Source organism: Rutidosis leptorrhynchoides, chromosome 1, assembly GCF_046630445.1.
Source record: "Rutidosis leptorrhynchoides isolate AG116_Rl617_1_P2 chromosome 1, CSIRO_AGI_Rlap_v1, whole genome shotgun sequence".
In the NCBI taxonomy this organism is placed as follows: domain Eukaryota; kingdom Viridiplantae; phylum Streptophyta; class Magnoliopsida; order Asterales; family Asteraceae; genus Rutidosis; species Rutidosis leptorrhynchoides.
The window spans coordinates 326,042,733-326,066,393 of NC_092333.1; positions in this window are offsets into that span (position 1 = coordinate 326,042,733).

A 23,661-nucleotide genomic window follows, 5' to 3' on the forward strand; every position below is an offset into this window, starting at 1 on the left:
ATAAAATGACAGTAAATAAAGATACGATGAGAAATATAATAAAAGAATTATGCTTATTTAAACTTCCGTAATCATGATGTTTGACGTGTTGATTTTAATTTATTACCATGGGTTAATTGTCCTTTGTCCTGGTTTATTTGATACGTCTATCTGGTTTTTGTCCATAATAGTCCATCGGTCATAAATATAAAGTGCGAGTATCCTCGTCAAATTACCCTTATACCCGAAGTCAAATATTCCAACTGATTAAGGATTTAAACTGTGGCGCAGTTATCACTTCTGTCAACAATTACACCAGTTATCACTGTATGTAATCCACCCCTGTTTTAATTAGTTTATGAATATTAATTCATCCACTTGATCAGAATGAATAATCAATTACCCAACCCAATTGATTAATTAAATGATTATAACAGATTCCATATGAACATCACTAAATAGGACAACCATAATCATTATTAATTATTAGGTTAATTAATTTGAAGATAGGTTCGACAGACTCCAATGAGTTGTCACTCAATTAGACAATACCCCCCATCTATTAATAGTCAATAGTTCAATTTCCACAAGTGTCGGTCTTTTGCCCAAACCTTAATTATGGTACAAAGCCCAATTACCCAATTTTAGTAATTAGCCCAACATCATGATTACTTCGTTTTAAATAAGCATAATAATAACTTAGCTACGAGACATTAAATTAAAAAGGTTGAACATAACTTACAGTGATTAAAAATAGCGTAGCGTTACACGGACAGAATTTCGACTTACACACTCAAACGATCTCTATCATAAATCTTATTATTATCATAATTTAAAATTAAAATTAAGATTATTGTTATATCTGATTACATTAACATTATGATAGAGAATTATAAATATAGATATTAATATTTGATATAGATAAATAAGAAAAAGATAGAAAGAAAAAAAAAGATCGTAAAAAATCTCTCTTCCTCCCTAATTCATCGAACATATCGTTCGTTTTATAGGGAAATTAGAATTCAAATTTTCATTTACGACCCCTGAACTATGCTCAATTAACAACTTTTTATTATTTAATATTATTCTTATTATGAATTATTTAAATATTATATTTTATTCTTGTGCATAGTTGACTTGTAATTTTTACACCGTTGCGTCGAGCGTTGAGAGTTGGTTCATGTCCCAGTTCCGGATTTTCGAACGTCCTTGCGTACGCTGAGATATTTTGTACTTTGCGTTTCGTAACTTGTACTCTTGTCATTTTTAGACGTTTCTCATCAATAAATTGAACCTTTTGAATTGTATCTTGTACATTTGAGCTTTTTGGATGTTTTGGTCTTTCAAATCTTCGTTTTTGTCTTTAAATCTTCATTTTCGAGCGATTTGCGTCTTTCGTCTTCGCACTTATTTATTTAACTATTACAACTAAAAATAAGGAAATTACATTTAAAAACTTTACATATTGGAACGATATTGCTACTAAATATATGTTCATTTGGAGCACTATCAGGTACTCATTTCTGTAATAATCAACTTGAGAAAGTTCTTAAAAGATATGGAGTAACTCATAAAATCTCCACCGCATATCATCCACAGACAAGTGGACAAGTTGAAAATACCAACCGAGCTTTAAAACGTAATCTAGAGAAAACCGTAGGATCAAATCCGAAGGAATGGTCCATTAAATTAGAGGATGCACTCTGGGCTTTTAGAACAGCCTATAAAACTCCAATTGGAACCACACCTTTTAAACTCGTTTATGGAAAAGCATGTTATCTTCCAATAGAAATTGAACACAAAGCATTTTGGGCTTTGAAGACATGTAATCTTGATTTACATGAAGCCGGACGTCTACGGTTAAGTCAATTAAACGAATTAAAAGAATTAAGACATGAAGCATACGAAAATTCGTTAATCTATAAGGAAAGAATGAAGAAATGGCATGATAAAAGAATCAGAAGTTTAAAAGAATTTAAAGAAGGCGACAGAGTTCTTCTTTTCAATTCACGATTCAAGCTATTTCCTGGAAAATTGAAATCAAGATGGTCTGGACCATTCATAGTCAAAAGAGTTTTCCCATACGGAACAGTAGAATTAATAAATTCAAATGGGATTGAATTTAAGGTTAATGGTCACAGAGTTAAACATTACATAGATAGTCCGATGGAAGTTGACAACGAAGTTAATCACAATTTCGACACCACAGCTAACTAAGTGTGGGGAGAATCAAGTCTTTTAAAGGATAATATGTATTTCTGTTAGAGTTAGATTTTCTATTTTCGTGTAGTTCTCGAAAATGGAACCCGAATGGTCTTTCCTAGCAGACCCTAAAGAACTAGTCTTCTCCCCCCATTCTGAATTTTTATTTTTTTTAGGTTTTTCGAAATGAAGACTTCCTGTGAATTAAACCATGGTCTAATGCTACACACTTTGATCACTTAAAGTAATAATGACACACTTCCAAGTGAATTGGTATCATTAATAAGAGGTAAATTGGACGGAGTAAGAAAAGAATCCAGATGCGAAGATAATAAGTTACAATTTGGTAAAGGAAAATCAAAATTCGCAGCGAAAAGAAGAGCACGACACCTTGAAAAATGTCACAAATGCGGAAAATGGTCACACGAAGGTAAATGTTCAAATAATCAAACCTATTCAAACACCGAATTTGTTACTTTATACAGAGACGGACCGTTCATATGTTTAGAAGAAAAAACGTTAAATGCTCGAGGTTACGCCTATGTAGCCATGGAAAACCAATTAGTCCGATTATCTTATAAGTGGGCTAGAGCATATCACTAAGAAATCTATTTCACAGGTAAGTTTGTACAGTTTTCATTTTTTATTTTAATTTTTAACCTTTTGATAATAAATGCTAATTTGTTCGCTATAAAGTATTAAATTGGTATTCGATAAAATTAGGTCTTGCGACCGAAATTATTGTTATCATTCAAAAATTTATTACATCACTGCGAAATTTAACGTTTATTCTTAAGGTATAAATATCTTTAATCAATCAACCCAAAATATTTTAAAAATTCATCATGAGTTAAATTAAGTTATTGAACCGAAATTACGTTACCGAAAAGAGGGGCGCATATTTTTGATAATATTTGATTGATTAAAGTGGGATAAAAGCCAAAAAGATTTTTAATTTTATTTTTATTTTGTTTTTAAATTTAATATTAAAATAATATTGTAAACTTGTTAAAATTAATATATATTTAAAATTGTAAATATTTGAAAAATTAATATTTTTAATATAAGTTTGTATGTATAAAAACAAAAATATAATTTAAGTTTGGTGTGAATTTTTAATATGAATTTTTAATTTTATGCATTTTGAATTTAAGTTTGGTGTGAATTTAAAAAAAAATAAAAATAAATTTACTTTATTTCGTTAAGTTAAAAATTTGATTTTTAAAATTCGTCGTGTGTTTAAGACTAGGTCATTGAACCGAAATTGCTTTACCCGAGGGAGGGACGAGAACTTTTATTATCATTATTTTTAATCTTATTGAATTAAAGTATGCCAAAAACATTTAAAAACTCAAAAATCTGTACTTTTAAAATCGTGCTTTATATTGACAAATTTTAAAATTTTGTCGAGAGACGGACTAGGACAACGATCCGAAACGCCCTCATCCTAAAAAGAAACAAATTTTTAAAATTTTATTAATTTTATGTTTTATTAAGTATAAGGTTTTATAAAAAAAAAAAAAAAAAAAAAAAAAAAAAAAAGAGCTGAAAGTACTGTAGCCGGACACCCATGAGATCGCATGGGATTCTCATTATACCTCCATGCGATCGCATGGAGGCAAAAATCAGGCCTGATACAAGGCAGTCGCCTGTTCTGTCTTCTCCATAAACACACACACATATACGAAAATACTCCCAAATAACCTCTAAAATTCGCCAAAATTCACCGTAGTTAGTCAAATTTTTTGTTCTAATCATGCCTAGATTCTCATTCTTCAGCAAAAAGGTAAAAATTACACCCTTAAACTCTATAAATTCCTAGTTTTTGTGATAATTACCAATATTTTACCTAATGCAATTTTGTTAATTTCTAGTGTAATTAGTATTAAATTGTTAGTATTCTATGCATGTATAACCTAGATTGATGCTATTTAACATGATTTGAAGCCAAAAACTTCAAAAATTTTAGAAATCTAGGGTTTGTGTTCTTGAGCAATTTGGGGCTTTTTGATATAAACAGGTTATGGCCGATTTTTGTCATGAATTATTGCTAAATTGAGTAGTGTAACATGTTTAGGTAGGTAAATGATCCAAACATTGATCCTAAACATGATTTTTAAAGATTAAAGTGGACTTTTTAGGTACAAAATTCATGAACTTGATTAATTTGATATAATTGCCAATTGAGACTTGTTTAATTGTTAGTAATGACTATTTTGACATGTTATTTGAGTTAAATGCTTATGAACTTTGTATACATTTTCATATGTGCTTATTTGGAAAAGTGTAGAATTGTGAAAAATTGTGAAAATGTGTATAAGTTTAATTTTGATTTAACATGTTATTGTGATTGTTTTAAGTTGTTATTTTGCTAACACTAATGGATATTTAGATGCACAAATTTTGTGTTTAATGTGTTTTGCAGAAAGCCGATACTGGAGGTTCAGGATCATCATCATCTAGACAGCCTGCTCCAGCTCCAGAACCAGAACCAGAAATGCAATATGAACCTGAACAACAACCACAACAGGAACTATAACATCAGCCTGATCAGCACGTACCTTATTATGATCCGCTACAGTTACCTAATGAATTCACAGTATTTCCCCCGCATCCGCCTGTCGAATACCCAACAATTTCGGAAGACACGTTACATCCTAATCTGAGATTCGATAGACGATGGAGAGATTTCCCGGCATATCAAAGTAATAAATTTAAATTGGTAACAAAAGAGGTAGAGGTGCCGAGGGTGATTGATTGGAATCCTTTGGAAACGGTCCATCTGGCTGACTGTGTTAGACAGCAAATGATTCAAAGGTATGGCAGTTCTTCTTTTACAGATTGGGAACGTCTTTTCACCATTCGTAGACCTGTATATAAGGAATGGTGTGTTGAGTTGATGAGTACTATAGCGTTAAATGTAGATGTAGATAGGTTAGATGATAGAAGTTTTCTTCGATTTATCCTTGGCGGTAGGATGTACAGAATGTCCATGATGGACATGGCCAGGGCATTACAGATTTACACTCCTAGTGAATTGCTACTACCCGATTGTATGAGTTTGATTTATCATGGTGAAAGGGTAGATAGGAACTTTGACGCGAACGCCGTTTGGAGGCGTATGTCAAACTATAATGTTTTTACACTGGGAGGAAAACACTCCTACTTACATATTAACAAAGCCAAGCTTCGTGTAATTCATAGATTTTTGGCTAAATCGATTACACAGAGAGGTCACAATAAGGAGAAAATGACCTTACATGATTTATTTTACCTAAAGTGTATTCGAGACCCGAGAAGCTTTGTTAATATCCCTTACTGTGTTGGTTTTTATTTATCTAAAATGGTAGAAGGAATGCAGGACGGGAGTATAATAGGAGGAGGTATTTTTGTTACTCTCATTGGAGAGTATTTAGGTGTTAATAGGAACCAAGGGGGTCAATTACAGATTTGTAGAGAACAGGATGAGACCATAGGATTGCGAGTTTATGTGGGTGCTAAGGTATTGAAGAGTAGACGCAACCAGGCATTACCCTATGAAAGTAATCATCCACAGGTAGAAAGGGGTTCAGACGAAGAAATGGAGGAAGCAGAAGACATTAGGGTTGTCATTCGAGATGCTATTCTTGACGTCCACGTTCATATAGATGAGGAAGCAATGACGAGAGCGGCCAGACATAGTATGTATGAGCAGTGGAACTCCAAGCGAGTATACGAGGATTATAGGCGACGCCAACACGATAGCTGGTTAGTTCATCAGCACCAAATCATGAGCCAGCTATCATATCAGGTACCAAATAATTATGTGCCTACTCGACCTGCTCATTTTCCGCCACACAACCCCGACATCCAACCACCCTTTAACCGGTATGACTATAACCAAGCCTATCAGGACACCTATAACCAACAATGGAACCCACTTGACGAGATGAACTGGAACCCCTATCCAGACTGATTTAGTTCCATTGGTTATTTTTATGATTTTTATGTTTTTATCTTTCTACTTTCTCATGTTTAAACTTATGTTATTGGATATATTTATGTAATTTTTATCATTTTTATTATTATTGTGTAATAATATTTCACATTTAGGATTTGAAAGTGGGATTTTAAGTCCCATTTCAAATTGTCATGCATGTTTATATTTGTATTGTATGTATATTGTCAATTGTACAAAACAGAGTAAAACAGCACATTTTCAAAGACTGGCATTAAGTTCAATAAAAGCTAGTACTTTTGACGACAAAACGAAAAACAAATATGATGAAACAACAAGACGGAATGAACAAATGATGTGCACCATTTATCATTCAGCAAAAAAACGCCAATATGTTTGGAAACTTTGGTAAAATTTAATTATTTTTCTACGCTAATCACCCTCAATAATTTAAATTGTTACTGATTTCTTGCAAATGAGGGCATTGCAAGATCTTAAGTGTGGGAAGGGGTTAAATTCTTTCGGATTTTAAATTTTTTTTTTTGATTTTAACACTTGGTTACCATTAAAAATACTAGTAACGCAGTAGTTGTATTAGAATCTAGTGCTCTCTGATAATAAAGAACAGCCCTAGTCTTATATACTGACTACCCAATTCTAGTAAAAATTTTCAAAATTTTCAATTAAATGAACTCAAAATCATGTTTATACATATTTATGAACGATAAAACTAGGTGTTAACACCGAAATTATTGTTACCTCGGAAAGGACATAAATTGAGAAACAAACCAAAATGTTAGAATTCATTTAAAATGGAATAGAGGACAATAAAAAGGAAAATAAAAAGCCAAGTGTGGGAAAAACTACCAAGTTATTTAAAACATATATCACATATTTTTGTACAAATAACTGAAGATACTTTTGTTTTGGACAATTTCTAAAAAGTTTTACCCGATTTACTGTAAGAAAGATGGATCTACACGATGAATCAATTCCATCATTAAAAGGAAGTAAACTCTTTCGAAAGAGAAACGCGCTTCTTGATTTAGGTCATGAAGTTGTCGTCCAGACCAGCTGTAGGTTGACGAAAAATCTAGAAAAGTTATCTCTAAAATCAGCAGGAAATCCACGGACCTCAGCATTAAACAGGGTCGCCAAGTGGTCAGATTTATCCTAACCATGAGAGGATCTGTCTTATAAAATGGGGAGGACGCCGTGCAAATTAGCTGGAAAAGACTAATGAATCAGATCCCCAGAAAGGATAATCTCTTTAAAGATCAAAAATCAGCTTTTAAGCCTGATATTACTCAATCCTAGAGATTGACCTTAAAGATTGAGAATTACAAACTCATGGAATTCAATGATATCTAAACTCGAGCTTGAACGAGAAAATATTTTGATTAAAATTACAAACCGATTTGTTTTCTGAAAACCCATTTTCAATGCGTTCATTACCATTGAACGTAAAATCCTAGGAATTCACCTGGAATTCATTAGGCCACCTGAACCAAATCGGGTGTCAACCGTAAGAACGGTGGTTACATAGCATGGTCAAAGACAGGACCTTGTGCCAGACCGAAAAATTATAAGGGTGAGCTTTACTATTGCTCCTACCAAGGATAGTAATTGCTTCCGACACGTTATAGACCATAATTAAAAGCATGTCAGGGGACATTGCCTTAACAATTGCTTGTTCAACGCTTTCCTTTACAACCGGACGGTAGTTTACCAAAAGGTAATATACGGAGCAAGTATACTGGACGTGTTGCTTTCCCAATACAAGGTTAGCAAGTGGGTGACACAAAACCACAAATTTTGAGCTAAAATTTTCAAATCTAAAACCCACCAAACCCACAAAAAGAATTTGCAAACACCGGTGAAGGGTTATTCCGAAAAACTTATCTAGGGTAAAAGCTAGATTTAATTTTCAAAAGATCAAATGTTTTCATAAAGATCCAATTTCCTTAAAGGATCTAAATTTTTATAGTCATGTGGGACTGTAAACCACAGCGTTACTACCATTGTTTATACCGCCGTAAAGAAATCACTGATGTACAAAGTGTGAAGAATAAAGAAGTGATTCTAGTATATTTCAAGACTATATTGCTTGAGGACAAGCAACGCTCAAGTGTGGGAATATTTGATAATGCTAAAAATGAACATATATTTCATAGCATTATCCCTTAAGAAAAACAAGCTTTTAGTTGCAATTGTTCTATTTACAAGTAATATTCATTTAAATAATAAAAGGTGAAAACAAAAGACAGACTCGAAGAATTGAAGACGCAAACGACCAAAAAGCTCAAAAGTACAAAGTACAATCAAAGAGGTTCCAATTATTGATAAGAAACGTCTCGAAATTACAAGAGTACAAGAAGCGAAACGCAAAGTACAAGATATTAAATTATACGCAAGGACGTTCAAAAATTCGGAACCGGGACCAGAGTCAACTCTCAACGCTCGACGCAACGGACTAAAAATTACAAGTCAACTATGCACATAAATATAATATAATATTTAAATAATTCTTATAATTATTTATATATTATATAATATATTAATAAACCGTCGGCAGAAGAAAACAACCACATGTGAGCCTCCCAGCTGGCCATGCGATCGCATGGCCTTGAAGGGCAAAGCTCATGCGATCGCATGAGCCCCTTTTTCTGGTCACAGGCCTATAAAACTCGCGTTTTTGGTGATCATAAAACACATCCTTTTCTAATCTATCTCTTACGTATATATATATATATATATATATATATATATATATATATATATATATATATATATATATATATATATATATATATATATATATATATATGTATATATATGTATATATATATATTTTTATAATTTTAATTTTAATTTTAATTTTAATTCTAATAATAAGGGTATGTTAGCGAATGTTGTAAGGGTGTAAGTCGAAATTCTATCCGTGTAACGCTACGCTATTTTTAATCATTGTAAGTTATGTTCAACCTTTTTAATTTAATGTCTCGTAGCTAAGCTATTATTATGCTTATTTAAAACGAAGTAATCATGATGTTGGGCTAATTACTAAAATTGGGTAATTGGGCTTTGTACCATAATTGGGGTTTGAACAAAAGAACGACACTTGTAAAAATTAGACTATGGGCTATTAATGTGCTTTATATTTGTTTAATTAAATGATAGTTTGTTAATTTAATATGAAGATTTACAATTGGACGTTCCTATAAATAACCACATACACTCGATCGGACACGATGGGCGGGATATTTATATGTACGAATAATCATTCATTTAACCGGACACGGGAATGGATTAATAGTCACTAGAATTATTAAAACAGGGGTGAAATTATGTACAAGGACACTTGGCATAATTGATAACAAAGTATTAAAACCTTGGGTTACACGCAGTCGATAACCTGGTGTAATTATTAAACAAAGTATTAAAACCTTGTTACAGTTTAAGTCCCCAATTAGTTGGAATATTTGACTTCGGGTATAAGGATAATTTGACGAGGACACTCGCACTTTATATTTATGACTGATGGACTGTTATGGACAAAAACCAGACGGACATATTAAATAATCCAAGACAAAGGACAATTAACCCATGGGCATAAAACTAAAAATCAACACGTCAAACATCATGATTACGGAAGTTTAAATAAGCATAATTCCTTTATTTTCATATTTAATTACACTTCTAATTATTACATTTTTATTTATTGTCATTGTATTTAATTGCACTTTTAATTATCGTACTCTTTAATTATCGCAAGTTTATTTTATCGCACTTTTATTTATCGCAATTTCATTATCGTTATTTACTTTACACTTTAAATTAAGTCTTTTATTTATTTAATATTTTACATTAGGTTTTAACTGCGACTAAAGTTTTAAAAATCGACAAACCGGTCATTAAACGGTAAAAACCCCCTTTTATAATAATAATATTACTTATATATATTTGTATTTTTATAAATTAAAACTAATATAGCGTTAAGCTTTGTTTAAAAGATTCCCTGTGGAACGAACCGGACTTACTAAAAACTAAACTACTGTACGATTAGGTACACTGCCTATAAGTGTTGTAGCAAGGTTTATGTAGTGACCCGAACTTTTCCATGTTTATATATATTAATTGAGATTCGTATTTACATGATTAAATGTTTCCAACATGTTAAGCAATCAAACTTGTTAAGACTTGATTAATTGAAATATGTTTCATATAGACAATTGACCACCCAAGTTGACCGGTGATTCACGAACGTTAAAACTTGTAAAAACTATATGATGACATATATATGGATATATATATAGTTAACATGATACTATGATAAGTAAACATATCATTAAGTATATTAACAATGAACTACATATGTAAAAACAAGACTACTAACTTAATGATTTTTAAACGAGACATATATGTAACGAATATCGTTGTAAAGACATTTAATGTATATATATCATATTAAGAGATATTCATGCATGATAATATCATGATAATATAATAATTTAAAATCTCATTTGATATTATAAACATTGGGTTAACAACATTTAACAAGGTCGTTAACCTAAAGGTTTCAAAACAACACTTACATGTAACGACTAACGATGACTTAACGACTCAGTTAAAATGTATATACATGTAGTGTTTTAATATGTATTTATACACTTTTGAAAGACTTCAATACACTTATCAAAATACTTCTACTTAACAAAAATGCTTACAATTACATCCTCGTTCAGTTTCATCAACAATTCTACTCGTATGCACCCGTATTCGTACTCGTACAATACACAACTTTTAGATGTATGTACTATTCGTATATACACTCCAATGATTAGCTCTTAGCAGCCCATGTGAGTCACCTAACAAATGTGGGAACCATCATTTGGCAACTAGCATGAAATATCTCATAAAATTACAAAAATATGAGTAATCATTCATGACTTTTTTACATGAAAACAAAATTACATATCCTTTATATCTAATCCATACACCAACGACCAAAAATACCTACAAACACTTTCATTCTTTAATTTTCTTCATCTAATTGATCTCTCTCAAGTTCTATCTTCAAGTTCTAAGTGTTCTTCATATATTCTACAAGTTCTAGTTACATAAAATCAAGAATACTTTCAAGTTTGCTAGCTCACTTCCAATCTTGTAAGGTGATCATCCAACCTCAAGAAATCTTTGTTTCTTACAGTAGGTTATCATTCTAATACAAGGTAATAATCATATTCAAAATTTGTTTCAATTTCTATAACTATAACAATCTTATTTCAAGTGATGATCTTACTTGAACTTGTTTTCGTGTCATGATTCTGCTTCAAGAACTTCGAGCCATCCAAGGATCCGTTGAAGCTAGATCCATTTTTCTCTTTTCCAATAGGTTTATCCAAGGAACTTAAGGTAGTAATGATGTTCATAACATCATTTGATTCATACATATAAAGCTATCTTATTCGAAGGTTTAAACTTGTAATCACTAGAACATAGTTTAGTTAATTCTAAACTTGTTCGCAAACAAAAGTTAATCCTTCTAACTTGACTTTTAAAATCAACTAAAAACATGTTCTATATCTATATGATATGCTAACTTAATGATTTAAAACCTGGAAACACGAAAAACACCGTAAAACCGGATTTACGCCGTCGTAGTAACACCGCGGGCTGTTTTGGGCTAGTTAATTAAAAACTATGATAAACTTTGATTTAAAAGTTGTTATTCTGAGAAAATTATTTTTATTATGAACATGAAACTATATCCAAAAATTATGGTTAAACTCAAAGTGGAAGTATGTTTTCTAAAATGGTCATCTAGACGTCGTTCTTTCGACTGAAATGACTACCTTTACAAAAACGACTTGTAACTTATTTTTCCGACTATAAATCTATAGTTTTTCTGTTTAGATTCATAAAATAGAGTTCAATATGAAACCATAGCAATTTGATTCACTCAAAACGGATTTAAAATGAAGAAGTTATGGGTAAAACAAGATTGGATAATTTTTCTCATTTTAGCTACGTGAAAATTGGTAACAAATCTATTCCAACCATAACTTAATCAACTTGTATTGTATATTATATAATCTTGAGATACCATAGACACGTATACAATGTTTTGACCTATCATGTCGACACATCTATATATATTTCGGAACAACCATAGACACTCTATATGTGAATGTTGGAGTTAGCTATACAGGGTTGAGGTTGATTCCAAAATATATATAGTTTGAGTTGTGATCAATACTGAGATACGTATACACTGGGTCGTGGATTGATTCAAGATAATATTTATCGATTTATTTCTGTACATCTAACTGTGGACAACTAGTTGTAGGTTACTAACGAGGACAGCTGACTTAATAAACTTAAAATATCAAAATATATTAAAAGTGTTGTAAATATATTTTGAACATACTTTGATATATATGTATATATTGTTATAGGTTCGTGAATCAACCAGTGGCCAAGTCTTACTTCCCGACGAAGTAAAAATCTGTGAAAGTGAGTTATAGTCCCACTTTTAAAATCTAATATTTTTGGGATGAGAATACATGCAGGTTTTATAAATGATTTACAAAATAGACACAAGTACGTGAAACTACATTCTATGGTTGAATTATCGAAATCGAATATGCCCCCTTTTATTAAGTCTGGTAATCTAAGAATTAGGGAACAGACACCCTAATTGACGCGAATCCTAAAGATAGATCTATTGGGCCTAACAAACCCCATCCAAAGTACCGGATGCTTTAGTACTTCGAAATTTATATCATATCCGAAGGGTGTCCCGGAATGATGGGGATATTCTTATATATGCATCTTTGTAATGTCGGTTACCAGGTGTTCACCATATGAATGATTTTTATCTCTATGTATGGGATGTGTATTGAAATATGAAATCTTGTGGTCTATTATTATGATTTGATATATATAGGTTAAACCTATAACTCACCAACATTTTTGTTGACGTTTTAAGCATGTTTATTCTCAGGTGATTATTAAGAGCTTCCGCTGTCGCATACTTAAATAAGGACGAGATTTGGAGTCCATGCTTGTATGATATTGTGTAAAAACTGCTTTCAAGAAACTTATTTTGTTGTAACATATTTGTATTGTAAACCATTATGTAATGGTCGTGTGTAAACAGGATATTTTAGATTATCATTATTTGATAATCTATGTAAAGCTTTTTAAACCTTTATTGATGAAATAAAGGTTATGGTTTGTTTTAAAATGAATGCAGTCTTTGCAAAACGTCTCATATAGAGGTCAAAACCTCGCAACAAAATCAATTATTATGGAACGTTTTTAATAAATAAGAACGGGACATTTCAGTTGGTATCCGAGCGTTGGTCTTAGAGAACCAGAATTTTGCATTTGTGTGTCTTATCGAGTTTGTTAGGATGCATTAGTGAGTCTGGACTTCGACCGTGTTTACTTGAAAAATGATTGCTTAACAAATTTTGTTGGAAACTATATATTTTTAACATGTGAATATTATGTGATATATTAATCTCTTAACGCGTTTAATATTATGTGATAGATGTCTACCTCTAGAACAAGTCCCATTGACTCACCTAATAATAATGAAGAGTCAAATGTAAATTGAAATGATTCGTGGACTGATTCACAAGTTCCCGAAGAGGAACCGGAAGAAGAGTCAGAACCGGAAGAAGAATCGGAACCGGATGAAGAAATAGAACCGGTGGGGGAAATAATAAAACGGTTAAGTAAAAGAAAATCCTCAACCAACCGACCAAGGTTAATTATGGTCAATGGTGTTTCCGCCAAGGAAGCAAAATATTGGGAGGATTACCAATTCTTCGATGAATCGGATTCCGACGAGAATTCAGATGATGTTATAGAAATTACCCCAACTGAATTTAAAAAGGCAAAAGAAAATAATAAGGGAAAGGGCATAAAAATAGAGAAATCTAATTCCAACCCCGATGAACTTTATATGTATCGTCAACCCCCGAAGTCCTTAGGTTGTAACAATGACCCGGGAACCTCTAAACCACCAGGTTTTTCTAAACTAATGTGGAAAACGATGGCTCGTATTAGGGGAACATCATATATCCCTAGAAACTTGGCAAAACGAACCAAAACCGAAGAAGAAGAAACAAATGAGTCGGAATAAGATAGTTTTATTCGTGTGGTGTAATATATGTAATATAGTGTGCTTATGCTTTATGATATATGTAAAAATTGCTTGTATTAATAAGTATTTTTTTTATGAATCTAACTCTTGTCTATTTTACAGTATAAAAACACAAAATGGATAGACAACCCAATATTTTAAGAGACCTACCCGGAGACATGATTGATGAAATCTTGTCTAGAGTCGGTCAGAATTCTTCGACACAACTATTTAAGGCGAGATCAGTTTGTAAGACATTCGAAGAACGTTCCAAGAATTCCTTGGTTTATAAAAGGCTTTCGTTCGAAAGATGGGGGATATCACATTGGGAAACCCATAAGTTACGATGTTTTACTTTGACGCATATATTGCGGGGAACCCAAATGCTATTTTACGCAACGGGTTAAGAAATTATTTTGACTCAATATATCCGAATATTGGACTTCGTGATTTAGAAAAAGCGGCTAACATGCAACATAAAGAAGCATGTTATGCTTACGGATTAGTAATGTTCGCTTCTCACCAAAGTGAGAACAAGAACATCGGGCTACAACTATTAAACAAAACGTTCCCACAAGTGACGGAGTCGGTAATTGGGGTAAGAAATGAGGTTTTTAGATTGTTACGGGATTGTTGGACATTACGTAACCCTCGTCCCTTTGACGACGTTACAACACGCTGTCTTATCAACGGCCATAACGGTTATGTTCCACAAGACCAAGGATGGGAAGTAATCCTAGTAAAACCAGAATGCATGACTTGTTTCTGGACGTATGAATTACGTGTCTTTATTGCCTTTGCTGAACGACTTGTGTACTAGCTAGAATTATCTTCACAACCATCTTGTATCAAATTTATTGTGTGCTATATTTCATGCTATATGTAAAATAAGCGGTATTGTAAGTTTGTAAAATATTGTGTCAAAGTTTAAACGCGAAATATTATTATAATCAGTTTTTCATATAGAATTGTAGTAGTTGAATTGTATATTAGCTACTAAGTATGAACTTAACGGGTAGGTACTTCCCGAATTTAAACTTATAAAACGCTAACATGAAGAAAAAGCTTTTATAAATGAGTTCATATTATGCTACAAAATACTATTAACTACTCTTAATATTCTGTATGATTAACTTGTTCCATTTGACTATTTTGAAGGAAATGGCACCGACTACTCGACACACCGTGAATATGAATGAAGAGGAATTCCGTACTTTTCTAGCTTCAAACATAGCCGCAGTACAGGCTGCGCTACATACCAACAATAACCTTGAATCTAGCAGTACAGGAAATCGTGTAGGATGCACCTACAAAGAATTCACTGCCTGCAAACCTTTGGAATTTGATGGAACCGAAGGACCGATCGGATTGAAACGGTGGACCGAGAAGGTGTTTGCCATAAGTAAGTGTACTGAAGAGGACAAAGTGAAGTACGCTACGCATACCTTCACAGGTTCTGCGTTAACATGGTGGAATACCTATCTAGAGCAAGTGGGACAAGACGATGCGTATGCACTACCGTGGTCAGCATTCAAGTACTTGATGAACGAGAAGTACCGTCCCAGAACCGAGGTCAATAAACTCAAGACAGAACTTAGAGGGTTACGAACCCAAGGATTTGATATTACCACGTACGAAAGAAGATTCACAGAATTGTGCCTATTGTGTCCGGGAGCATTCGAAGATGAGGAAGAGAAGATAGACGCGTTTGTGAAAGGATTACCGAAAAGAATCCAAGAAGATATAAGTTCACCCGAGCCCGCCTCCATACAATAGACATGTAGAATGGCTCACAAACTAGTGAACCAGATTGAAGAAAGAATTAAAGACAGACTGCTGAAGAGGCCAATGTGAAGCAAGTCAAAAGAAAGTGGGAGGAAAACGGTGATAAGAATCACCAATACAACAACAACAGCAATTACAACAATAATCGCAACAATTATCCCAACAATCGCAACATCAATCGCAACTACAACAAACGGCCCAACAACAACAACAACAATAACAACAGCAACTACAACAGTCATCCCAACAACAATAATAACCGCAACAACAAAAACAATCAGAAGCAGCTATGCCAAAGGTGTGAAAAGTATCACTCGGGGTTCTGCACCAAATTTTGCAACAAGTGTAAAAGAAATGGTCATAGCGTGGCGAAGTGTGAGGTCTACGAACCAGGGGTTAATAGAACGAAAGGAACAAATGGTGTCGGAATGAGTAATGGCGGAGCAAGTAGTGTCGGAGCAAGTTATGCCAATGTAGTTTGTTATAAATGTGGAAAACCGGGCCACATTATTAGAAATTGCCTGAACCAGGAGAACACGAATGGAAAAGGCCGCGGAAGAGTTTTCAATATTAATGCGGCAGAGGCACAGGAAGACCCGGAGCTTGTTACGGGTACGTTTCTTATTGACAATAAATCTGCTTACGTTTTATTTGATTCGGGTGCGGATAGAAGCTATATGAGTAGAGATTTTTGTGCTAAATTAAGTTGTCCATTGACGCCTTTGGATAGTAAATTTTTACTCGAATTAGCAAATGGTAAATTAATTTCAGCAGATAATATATGTCGGAATCGAGAAATTAAACTGGTTAGCAAAACATTTAAGATTGATTTGATACCAGTAGAGTTAGGGAGTTTTGATGTGATAATCGGTATGGACTGGTTGAAAGAAGTGAAAGCAGAGATCGTTTGTTACAAAAATGCAATTCGCATTATACGAGAAAAAGGAAAACCCTTAATGGTGTACGGAGAAAAGGGCAACACGAAGCTACATCTTATTAGTAATTTGAAGGCACAAAAACTAATAAGAAAAGGTTGCTATGCTGTTCTAGCACACGTCGAGAAAGTACAAACTGAACAAAAGAGCATCAATGATGTTCCCATTGCAAAAGAATTTCCCGATGTATTTCCGAAAGAATTACCGGGATTACCCCCACATCGATCCGTTGAATTTCAAATAGATCTTGTACCAGGAGCTGCACCAATAGCTCGTGCTCCTTACAGACTCGCACCCAGCGAGATGAAAGAACTGCAAAGCCAATTACAAGAAATTTTAGAGCGTGGTTTCATTCGACCAAGCACATCACCGTGGGGAGCTCCTGTTTTGTTTATCAAGAAGAAAGATGGTACATTCAGGTTGTGTATCGACTACCGAGAGTTGAACAAACTTACCATCAAGAACCGCTACCCACTACCGAGAATCGACGACTTATTTGATCAACTACAAGGCTCGTCTGTTTATTCAAAGATTGACTTACGTTCCGGGTATCATCAAATGCGGGTGAAAGAAGATGATATTCTAAAGACTGCTTTCAGAACACGTTACGGTCATTACGAGTTTATGGTCATGCCGTTTGGTTTAACTAATGCACCAGCTATGTTCATGGACCTTATGAACCGAGTGTGTAGACCATACCTTGACAGGTTTGTCATTGTTTTCATTGATGACATACTTATTTACTCAAAGAATGACCAAGAACACGGTGAACATTTGAGAAAGGTGTTAGAAGTATTGAGGAAGGAAGAATTGTATGCTAAGTTTTCAAAGTGTGCATTTTGGTTGGAAGAAGTTCAATTCCTCGGTCACATAGTGAACAAAGAAGGTATTAAGGTGGATCCGGCAAAGATAGAAACTGTTGAAAAGTGGGAAACCCCGAAAACTCCGAAACACATACGCCAGTTTTTAGGACTAGCTGGTTACTACAGAAGGTTCATCCAAGACTTTTCCAGAATAGCAAAACCCTTGACTGCATTAACGCATAAAGGGAAGAAATTTGAATGGAATGATGAACAAGAGAAAGCGTTTCAGTTATTGAAAAAAAAGCTAACTACGGCACCTATATTGTCATTGCCTGAAGGGAATGATGATTTTGTGATTTATTGTGACGCATCAAAGCAAGGTATCAGTTGTGTATTAATACAACGAACGAAGGTGATTGCTTATACATCTAGACAATTGAAGATTCACGAACAAAATTATACGACGCATGATTTGGAATTAGGCACGGTTGTTTTTGCATTAAAGACTTGGAGGCACAACTTATATGGGGTCAAAAGTATTATATATACCGACCACAAAAGTCTTCAACACATATTTAATCAGAAACAACTGAATATGAGGCAGCGTAGGTGGATTGAATTATTGAATGATTACGACTTTGAGATTCGTTACCACTCGGGGAAGGCAAATGTGGTAGCCGATGCCTTGAGCAGGAAGGATAGAGAACCCATTCGAGTAAAATCTATGAATATAATGATTCATAATAACCTTATTACTCAAATAAAGGAGGCGCAACAAGGAGTTTTAAAAGAGGGAAATTTAAAGGATGAAATACCCAAAGGATCGGAGAAGCATCTTAATATTCGGGAACACGGAACCCGGTATAGGGCTGAAAGGATTTGGGTACCAAAATTTGGAGATATGAGAGAAATGGTACTTAGAGAAGCTCATAAAACCAGATACTCAATACATCCTGGAACGGGGAAGATGTACAAGGATCTCAAGAAATATTTTTGGTGGCCGGGTATGAAAGCCGATGTTGCTAAATACGTAGGAGAATGTTTGACGTGTTCTAAGGTCAAAGCTGAGCATCAGAAACCATCAGGTCTACTTCAACAACCCGAAATCCCGGAATGGAAATGGGAAAACATTACCATGGATTTCGTTACTAAATTGCCAAGGACTGCAAGTGGTTTTAATACTATTTGGGTAATAGTTGATCGTCTCACCAAATCAGCACACTTCCAGCCAATAAGAGAAGATGACAAGATGGAGAAGTTAGCACGACTGTATTTGAAGGAAGTCGTCTCCAGACATGGAATACCAATCTCTATTATCTCTGATAGGGATGGCAGATTTATTTCAAGATTCTGGCAGACATTACAGCAAGCATTAGGAACTCGTCTAGACATGATTACTGCCTATCATCCACAAACTCATGGGCAGAGCGAAAGGACGATACAAATGCTTGAAGACATGCTACGAGCATGTGTTATTGATTTCGGAAACAGTTGGGATCGACATCTATCGTTAGCAGAATTTTCCTATAACAACAGCTACCATTCAAGCATTGAGATGGCGCCGTTTGAAGCACTTTATGGTAGAAAGTGCAGGTCTCCGATTTGTTGGAGTGAAGTGGGGGATAGACAGATTACGGGTCCAGAGATTATCCAAGAAACTACCGAGAAGATCATCCAAATTCAACAACGGTTGAAAACCGCCTAAAGTCGACAAAAGAGCTACGCTGACATTAAAAGAAAAGATATAGAATTTGAAATTGGAGAGATGGTCATGCTTAAAGTTGCACCTTGGAAAGGCGTTGTTCGATTTGGTAAACGAGGGAAATTAAATCCAAGGTATATTGGACCATTCAAGATTATTGATCGTGTCGGACCAGTAGTTTACCGACTTGAGTTACCTCAACAACTCGCGGCTATACATAACACTTTCCACGTCTCGAATTTGAAGAAATGTTTTGCTAAAGAAGATCTCACTATTCCGTTAGATGAAATCCAAATCAACGAAAAACTTCAATTCATCGAAGAACCCGTCGAAATAATGGATCGTGAGGTTAAAAGACTTAAGCAAAACAAGATACCAATTGTTAAGGTTTGATGGAATGCTTGTAGAGGACCCGAGTTCACCTGGGAGCGTGAAGATCAGATGAAGAAGAAATACTCGCATCTATTTCCAGAAGATTCGTCAACACCTTCAACAGCTTAAAATTTCGGGACGAAATTTATTTAACGGGTAGGTACTGTAGTGACCCGAACTTTTCCATGTTTATATATATTAATTGAGATTCATATTTACATGATTAAATTTTTCCAACATGTTAAGCAATCAAACTTGTTAAGACTTGATTAATTGAAATATGTTTCATATAGACAATTGACCACCCAAGTTGACCGGTGATTCATGAACGTTAAAACTTGTAAAAACTATATGATGACATATATATGGATATATATATATAGTTAACATGATACTATGATAAGTAAACATATCATTAAGTATATTAACAATGAACTACATATGTAAAAACAAGACTACTAACTTAATGATTTTTAAACGAGACATATATGTAACGAATATCGTTGTAAAGACATTTAATGTATATATATATCATATTAAGAGATATTCATGCATGATAATATCATGATAATATAATAATTTAAAATCTCATTTGATATTATAAACATTGGGTTAACAACATTTAACAAGGTCGTTAACCTAAAGGTTTCAAAACAACACTTACATGTAACGACTAACGATGATTTAACGACTCAGTTAAAATGTATATACATGTAGTGTTTTAATATGTATTTATACACTTTTGAAAGACTTCAATACACTTATCAAAATACTTCTACTTAACAAAAATGCTTACAATTACATCCTCGTTCACTTTCATCAACAATTCTACTCGTATGCACCCGTATTCGTACTCGTACAATACACAGCTTTTAGATGTATGTACTATTGGTATATACACTCCAATTATCAGCTCTTAGCAGCCCATGTGAGTCACCTAACACATGTGGGAACCATCATTTGGCAACTAGCATGAAATATCTCATAAAATTACAAAAATATGAGTAATCATTCATGACTTATTTACATGAAAACAAAATTACATATCCTTTATATCTAATCCATACACCAACGACCAAAAACACCTACAAACACTTTAATTCTTCAATTTTATTCATCTAATTGATCTCTCTCAAGTTCTATCTTCAAGTTCTAAGTGTTCTTCATAAATTCCAAAAGTTCTAGTTTCATAAAATCAAGAATACTTTCAAGTTTGCTAGCTCACTTCCAATCTTGTAAGGTGATCATCCAACCTCAAGAAATCTTTGTTTCTTACAGTAGGTTATCATTCTAATACAAGGTAATAATCATATTCAAACTTTGGTTCAATTTCTATAACTATAACAATCTTATTTCAAGTGATGATCTTACTTGAACTTGTTTTCGTGCCATGATTCTGCTTCAAGAACTTCGAGCCATCCAAGGATCCGTTGAAGCTAGATCCATTTTTCTCTTTTCCAGTAGGTTTATCCAAGGAACTTAAGGTAGTAATGATGTTCATAACATCATTTGATTCATACATATAAAGCTATCTTATTTGAAGGTTTAAACTTGTAATCACTAGAATATAGTTTAGTTAATTCTAAACTTGTTCGCAAACAAAAGTTAATCCTTCTAACTTGACTTTTAAAATCAACTAAACACATGTTCTATATCTATATGATATGCTAACTTAATGATTTAAAACCTGGAAACACGAAAAACACCGTAAAACCGGATTTACGCCGTCGTAGTAACACCGCGGGCTGTTTTGGGCTAGTTAATTAAAAACTATGATAAAATTTGATTTAAAAGTTGTTATTCTGAGAAAATGATTTTTATTATGAACATGAAACTATATCCAAAAATTATGGTTAAACTCAAAGTGGAAGTATGTTTTCTAAAATGGTCATCTAGACGTCGTTCTTTCGACTGAAATGACTACCTTTACAAAAACAACTTGTAACTTATTTTTCCCACTATAAACCTATACTTTTTCTGTTTATATTCATAAAATAGAGTTCAATATGAAACCATAGCAATTTGATTCACTCAAAACGGATTTAAAATGAAGAAGTTATGGGTAAAACAAGATTGGATAATTTTTCTCATTTTAGCTACGTGAAAATTGGTAACAAATCTATTCCAACCATAACTTAATCAACTTGTATTGTATATTATATAATCTTGAGATACCATAGACACGTATACAATGTTTCGACCTATCATGTCGACACATCTATATATATTTCGGAACAACCATAGACACTCTATATGTGAATGTTGGAGTTAGCTATACAGGGTTGAGGTTGATTCCAAAATATATATAGTTTGAGTTGTGATCAATACTGAGATACGTATACACTGGATCGTGGATTGATTCAAGATAATATTTATCGATTTATTTCTGTACATCTAACTGTGGACAACTAGTTGTAGGTTACTAATGAGGACAGCTGACTTAATAAACTTAAAACATCAAAATATATTAAAAGTGTTGTAAATATATTTTGAACATACTTTGATATATATGTATATATTGTTATAGGTTCGTGAATCAACCAGTGGCCAAGTCTTACTTCCCGACGAAGTAAAAATCTGTGAAAGTGAGTTATAGTCCCACTTTTAAAATCTAATATTTTTGGGATGAGAATACATGCAGGTTTTATAAGTGATTTACAAAATAGACACAAGTACGTGAAACTACATTCTATGGTTGAATTATCGAAATCGAATATGCCCCTTTTTATTAAGTCTGGTAATCTAAGAATTAGGGAACAGACACCCTAATTGACGCGAATCCTAAAGATAGATCTATTGGGCCTAACAAACCCCATCCAAAGTACCGGATGCTTTAGTACTTCGAAATTTATATCATATCCGAAGGGTGTCCCAGAATGATGGGGATATTCTTATATATGCATCTTTGTAATGTCGGTTACCAGGTGTTCAACATATGAATGATTTTTATCTCTATGTATGGGATGTGTATTGAAATATGAAATCTTGTGGTCTATTATTATGATTTGATATATATAGGTTAAACCTATAACTCACCAACATTTTTGTTGACGTTTTAAGCATGTTTATTCTCAAGTGATTATTAAGAGCTTCCGCTGTCGCATACTTAAATAAGGACGAGATTTGGAGTCCATGCTTGTATGATATTGTGTAAAAACTGCATTCAAGAAACTTATTTTGTTGTAACATATTTGTATTGTAAACCATTATGTAATGGTCGTGTGTAAACAGGATATTTTAGATTATCATTATTTGATAATCTACGTAAAGCTTTTTAAACCTTTATTGATGAAATAAAGGTTATGGTTTGTTTTAAAATGAATGCAGTCTTTGCAAAACGTCTCATATAGAGGTCAAAACCTCGCAACGAAATCAATTATTATGGAACGTTTTTAATCAATAAGAACGGGACATTTCAGTTTAAGTACTCGTTTTTAGCATTATCAAATATATTTGATAATGCTAAAAACGAACATATATTTCATAGCATTATCCCTCAAGAAAGACAAGCTTTTAGTTGCAATTGTTCTATTTACAAGTAATATTCGTTTAAATAATAAAAGGTGAAGACAAAAGACAGACTCGACGAATTGAAGATGCAAACGACCAAAAAGCTCAAAAGTACAAAGTACAATCAAAGAGGTTCCAATTATTGATAAGAAACGTCTCGAAATTACAAGAGTACAAGAAGCGAAACGCAAAGTACAAGATATTAAATTATACGCAAGGACGTTCAAAAATCCGGAACCGGGACCAGAGTCAACTCTCAACGCTCGACGCAACGGACTAAA